Source organism: Prionailurus viverrinus, chromosome E2, assembly GCF_022837055.1.
Source record: "Prionailurus viverrinus isolate Anna chromosome E2, UM_Priviv_1.0, whole genome shotgun sequence".
Lineage (NCBI taxonomy): Eukaryota > Metazoa > Chordata > Mammalia > Carnivora > Felidae > Prionailurus > Prionailurus viverrinus.
The window spans coordinates 36,627,214-36,634,374 of NC_062575.1; the positions used below are offsets into that span (position 1 = coordinate 36,627,214).

General features: G+C 35.3%; 1 pseudogene; it reads right to left on the minus strand.

The window, feature by feature from the left end:
• Positions 1-4,216: 4,216 nt before the first annotated feature.
• On the minus strand, positions 4,217-5,384 carry LOC125153286 (CYFIP-related Rac1 interactor B-like; annotated as a pseudogene).
• Positions 5,385-7,161: the final 1,777 nt, after the last annotated feature.

Genomic DNA, 7,161 nt, shown 5'->3' on the forward strand with positions numbered 1-7,161 from the left:
AGTCAGCATGGCCTGGCTGAGCAGCTCCTCCAAACACAGGAGCTCATAAATCACAGCTGACAAGGCGGGGGCTCTCTGCTGTGCACACATTTTGTTTCAGGGACAGATGGTCACTGGAGCATGCGTGTGTATTTTTTGTAGTTGGGGAAGTGCATGTGTATCCTGGAGTGGTTATTAGTCTAGAGAGCTAAAGTAAACAAGGAGATTGTTTCTGCCCCCACCCACCATGGACCACAAAGCGTTTCCCAAACTAAAGCTATTAGAATATTAATTGTACTATTATTTAATAATGTCATTTTACTTGAAGTCAATTTTTTTAATCCTAATAAATATATTTTTAAAAGAACTTTTAGACTTTCATTTCTGGTCTAGTATGTAGACAGCTTGAAAACTGTTACTATGCTCCAGTAACAAGTAAAAAGCTAAACAGATTTAAAAAGCAGTAGCTCCTTAGATCTGCCAGAAAAGTGAGGTCACATGGCAAACTGAAGTCCCTAAAGTTAGAGAGACGGACAGCGAATACAGAAAATCATAGTTTACTAGAGCAGAAACTTCCTTGGGAACCAGGACCCAGTCAGGAAAACCTGAACTATAACTGGCATGTTGCTGGGAGCTCAGTGTGAAAAGTTCTTAAAAACTCCAGGAAGACCCAGTCATGGGGGCCTCCACACTTTTGTGAGTTTTACCTCTAAGCGCTCAACCAAGTTCTCACAGTAAATATTGGAAAAAAAATGTCCTCATGCTCCCAGAAGAGGGAGAAGGAAAAGAACCATTTTGAAATATGCCGGAGCACTTTGTTTTGTTTTGTTTTGTTTTTAACAAGGTCTACCCTAAAAACAAAAACAAAAAAACAATAACAAAATTTTAACAAAGCCTAAACTATTGGGGTTTTATCAGAGCCCACTCAACCTGGGGGAAAGGAAATACTCACCTTCAGCCCGCTCTAGCCATCTTGTCCCACCTAAGGAGGAAGAAGGGACTGAGAAGCATTTGTAAAGTTTCAAGTTCAAAGGCACAAGCTCATCAAAAGACTGAAACCAAATCAGAAGAGTACAGAACACTTACTTTCTCTCCCCCCCACAATATTAAAGACCTATTTACAACTGCTCCTTTACAATGGACAGAGATTGTCAGAATGAACCAAAAAACAATACCCAATTATATGTTGTCTATAAGAATCCCACTTCAAATATAAAGACACATATAAATGAAAAGTAAATGGAAAAAGATATACCATGCTAACACTAATCGAAAGAAGGCTGGAATATCTATATTAATTTTAGACACAGCAGACCTCACAATAAAGAAAGTTATCAAGCATAAAGAGGGGAATTGCACAATAATAAAGGATCAATTCTCCAAGATTACATAACAGTTCTTAATGTGCATGCATCTAACAACAGAGCATCAAAATGCATGAGGCAAAAACTGATAGAACTGAAAAAATAAGATGAATCCATAATTAGAGGTGGAGACTTTAACACCCCTCTATCAGAAACAGACAGATCCAGCAAGTAGAAAATCAGTAAGGGAATAGTAGGACTCAACAACACCATCAATCAACCAGATATAATTGACATCTATAGACTACTTCATTCAACAAGAGCAGAATACATATTCTTCTCCAGTTCAAATGGAACATTAGGCAAACTACACCACATTTTGGGCATAAAGAACAGCTTAACAAATTTAAAAGAAGATAAATCATACCATGTCTGCTCTCAGTCCTCAACAGAATTAAACTAGAAACCAATAACAAAGAGATATCTGGAAAAATGAAAAGTACTTGGAGGTTAAGCAATACAATTCTAAATAACACATAAGAAATTAACACATAATAAATAACACAAAAAATTAAACATATTTTGAACTACATGAAAATGAAATGTATTAAAATTTGTGAGATGCAGCAAAAGCAGCACCTGGAGGGAAATTGAATGTATAAAAAGAAAAGAAGAAAGATAAAAAATCAATAATCTAAGTTTCTTCTGTAGGAAATTAGAAAAAGGAGAGCAAATTAAGGCTCTTAACCAAGAAGAATAAAAGAAATAATAAAAATTAGAACAGAAATCAAAGACATTGAAAACAAGAAGTCAATAGAAAATAATCAACAAAACTAAAGCTGGTTTTTGGAAATATTAATAAAATCAATCTAACTAAAAATAAGAAAGAGAAGATACAAATTATGTATACCAGAAATTAAAGAGGAGGCATCAGTACAGATCTCATGGACATTAAAAGAATAATAAAAGAATATTATGAACAATTCTATGCCCACACATTCAATACCCTAGATGAAATGGACCACTGCCTTGAAAGACACAATCTTCCAAAACTGATATGAGAATAAATATACAATCTGAATAGCCTATATCTATTAAAGAAGTGGAAACAATAATTATTAATATTCCAACACAAAATACACCAGGCCCAGAAGAGTTCATTGGTGAATTCTACCAAAGATTTAAGGAAGAAATTATAGCAATTCTCTACAATCTCTTCCAGAAGATAGAAACAGAGGAAAGACTTCCTAATTTATTTGGTAATACCAAAACCAGACAAAGATATTACAAAAAAGAAAACTAGAGACCAATATCTCTCATGAACATAGATGCAAAAATCCTAGACAAAATATTACCAAGTGGATTCAACAATGTTAAAAAGAATTATATACCACAACCAAGTGGAATTTATCCTGGATATGCAAGCCTCGTTCAACATTGGAAATCAATTAATGTAACCCATCACATCAACAGCGTAAAGAAGAAATAGCACATTATATTATGTATAAAAAGCATGACAAGGGGCGCCTGGGTGGCTCAGTCGGTTGAGCGGCCGACTTCAGCTCAGGTCATGATCTCGCAGTCGGTGAGTTTGAGCCCCTCGTCGGGCTCTGTGCTGACAGCTCAGAGCCTGGAGCCTGTTTCAGATTCTGTGTCTCCTTCTCTCTGACCCTCCCCTGTTCATGCTCTGTCTCTCCCTGTCTCAAAAATAAAGAAAATGTTAAAAAAATATATTTAAAAAAAGGCATGACAAAATTCAGCACCCATTCATCATTTGAAAAATAACTCTTGGTAAATTAGGAATAGAGAGAAACTTCCTCAACTTGATAAAGGTCATCTACAAAACCTATAGCTAACATTATATTTAATGATGAGAAATAGAAGCTTTCCCACTAAAATCAAGAATAAGGCAAGGATGTCCCATCTTGCCACATGTTTTCAAGATCATATTGGAAGCCCTAACACAGTAAAACAAGAAAACAAGATAAAAGGTATGCTGATTAGGAAGAGAGAAATAAAATTCTTTGCTCACAGATGACATGATCAGAAAATCCAAACTAATTGACAAAAAAGAAACTCTCCCAGAAGTAATAAGTAATTATAGCAAGGTTGCAAAATAGAAAGTTAATATTGAAAAATATATTTAAAGATTGAAAAATGTTGAAAGTCAATTACTTTTCTATGTACTATTAATGAACAAGAGAAATTTACACATTACCATTTATATTAACACTCCCTCAAATAACTTATTTATTTATTTTAGAAAAATGAAAGCTGATTTTTATTTTATCATCAGTAGCTATTCTTTAAATATGAACATACATATCTAGTATTCTACACATCACAGTTTTTAACATTAGTTAATGAAGGTTAAACATACAACATATATCCTTACAAAAAAAGTCAAATGCAAACTTAAAAATTTAAACAAAAGTCTTACTAATTTAAAAAAAATTTGTGTTGGGTACCATTTGTACAACACAATTAATTTAAACATTTTCATTTTGGCTGCACATGAAAAAAGTGGCAGTAGAAAATAAAATGAGGATTTTCAAATAGCAGAATAAGCAATTTTGCCTTGAAGGAGAAGCAATATTAAATACCAGTTTTAAAAAAAAAGTCCACATTTAAAAATATATAGTTCAAGTCACAATATTTTTCTCAGTAGAGACCCCTGAGATGCATAATTAACTGCCTTAGATGGCCCATTTGAAAGGACAATGTCCCTTCAGAGTATAACGTTACTGATTTGGGCACAGAAAAGAAGTCTTGAGAATGAGAACATGATTAAAAAAGAGGGAAGAGGAATAGAAGAAAGAAATAAAAAGCAGGAGTAAAGTACATGAGATCAAAATTGCAATCACTAAAAACTGCATTCTCAGCCACTGCAGAATACTGTCTTCTATCCACAGCAGGCGCCTGCCCCAGAGCTGCTATTGCAGCATGGATCCGATTTGTTTGGAGATAGCCTCGTCATTCAAATGTTTTGTTGTTTACCTCAGAGCATTTAGAAGACTTTCTACACTATTGGGATATTGGTCCTTAAGAACTTTGATACAACCTTTCATATCAATTTTTGAAGTTTTGGCAAATGCTCCCACTAAATTGTATGTGTCATAGAGTATTATGACACCCAACATTACCCTCAAGCAGAATGACACCGTCTCTTCGTTTGTAAATCTGCTTCTGTGTTTCGAACGTGACTCTGCATACACTAGCCGTGGTGCTTAGACAATCTGTGGTATTTTCTTTGGTAAATTTTTATTTTCTGATACAAATTTTGTTGTGGCATCACTTAAGGTTTTCAGCATTGAGGCTGCCCCAGCATAAAACAAAGACAGTCGATTTGCCAATTTATTATTTACTTCATTTTCTCCTTTTGCTGCAACATTATTAATCCTCATAAGACTCAATGTTCTTCTATAATACAGAAATCATTCTGTATGGAGGGATTTGTCATCCTGAGTTTGTCCAACTGGAGTGTGAAGAGTCTCCACAAACTGTTTAGCAAGAGCCTGCTCTCGCTCTAGATGCTGGGTGGAAGAGTATGGGGTACTTGTCAAGGCTCCCAGAAGATCTCTTAGTGCTTCTTCTAACCTCTAAGAAAATTCGTAAAATTTCTTTAAAAAAATTTTTTAATGTTTATTTTTGACAGAGAGAGACACAGAGCATGAGTGGGGGAGGGGCAAGAGAGAGCAGGAGACACAGAATCTGAAACAGGCCCCAGGCTCTGAACTGTCAGCACAGAGCCCGATGCAGGACTCGAACTCACAGACCACGAGATCATGACCTGAGCCGAAGTTGGATGCTCAACTGACTGAGCCACCCAGGGGCCCCAAATTTCTTTAATTTGCGTACTAGTGGAACAACTGCACCTCAAGCCTTCTCATCTGCTGGATGCTGGATTGCATCTCGTATTTCATGGCCACCTCCTCTATGTTATTGCAAATCTTCCAAGATACCTTCTGCATCTTTTAATACTACATTCACCTGATTACAAATTTCCTTCTCAAACTCTTTAGGCTGGGCATTTTAAAACTCAAGGAAAAAATTTGACCCCTGCTCAACATCTGTGCATGTCAAAACTTTAAGATTCCTCATGTTAAGGTACCTCTTCTACTGAAGGAAATCTTCAGCCAGTGCTGGTGATTCTGTTTTTGTCATTCTATCAACTTGGTAACCTTGAATGAATTATTCAAACTCCAGGCCTCAGTTTCTTGCCAAGCCACCAGCACTCACATAAAAGGAGGACACTTGCCCACACCACCTCCCGCTGTGTCCCATCCCCCTCAAATAACATATTTAAAGATAAATCTAACAAAATATGTGCAAGATATATACAAAGAAACTACAAACTCTGATAGAAGAACTCAAAGAACTAAATAAATGGAGAGATATTCCATGTTCATGGATAAGAAGATATTGCCAAGGTGTCAGTTCTTCCCAACTTGAACCATAGAGTCAATACAATCCCGATAAAAACCCCACCAGTTTTTGGATATCAACAAACTGATTCTTTCTATATGGAAAGACAAAAACAAAATCAAAGAAAAATATCCAACCCAATATTGAAGGAGAACAAAGTCAGAAAACTGATACTACTTGACCTCAAGACTTACTATAAGGCTACATAATCAAGACAGTGTGGTATTAGTGAAAAAATAGACAAATAGATCAGTGGAACAGAATGGAGAGTCCAGAAATAGACTCATATACATATTGTTAACTAATCTTTGACAAAAGTATAAAGGCATTGGAGAAAAGATGGTCTTTTCAACAAATGGTGCTGGAACAACTGGACCTTCACATACAAAGAACTGAATCTAAACACAGACCTTACATCCTTCACAAAAATTAATTTGAAATGGATCATATACCTAAATGCAAGATTCAAAACTATAAAACTTCTAGAGGATAACATAGTTTTCTCCTAATCTAGATGACTTTGGCTTTGGCAATGACTTTTTAGTATAACACCAATGCACAATCTGTGAAAGAAACAAATAATAAGCTGGATTTCATTATAATTAAAAACTTCTGCTCTGCAAAAGACAATGTCAAGGAGAATGAGAATATAAGCCACAGAATGGAAGAAAATATTTGCAAAAGGATTATAAATACCTGTTAGTCAAAATATAAAGAATTCTTCAAAACTCAATGATAAGAAAATGTGCTCAATTAAATAATGGAAAACAGACCCAAAGAAATACCTCACCAAAGAAAATACACAGATGCAGGTAAGCATAGGAAAAGATGCCCCACATCATATGTCATTAGGGAAATTCAAAGTAAAACAATGAAATTCCACTATACACCTGTCAGAATAGCCAAATCTAGAACATTGATGACAACAAATACTGGTGAAGATGTGGATCAACAGGAACTCTCATTCTTTGTTGGTAGGAAAGCAAAATGGTACAGCCACTTTGGAAGACATTTTGGAAGTCTCCTATACTACTAAACATACACTTTCCATAAGATCCAGCAATCAAGTTCTTTGGTATTTACACAAATTACTTGAAAATGTATGTTTACATAACAACCTGCACATGGATGTTTATAGCAGATTTATTCATGATTGCCTATATTTGCAAGCAAGAAAGATGTCCTTTAGTAGGTGAATGAATAAATAAACTGGTACATTCAAAAAATTGAATATTATTCAGTGCTAAAAAGAAGTGATCTTATGAAGCCATGAAAAGATATTGAGGAAACTTCAATTCATATTATTAAGTGAAAGAAACCAATCTGGAAAGCTACATAGTGTATGATTCCAACTATATGGTACCCTAAAAAAGGCAAAACTATAGAGACACTAAAAAGATCAGTGGTTGCCAGGGGTTGGGGGAAAGGGAGGGATGAGCAAGTGGAACACAGA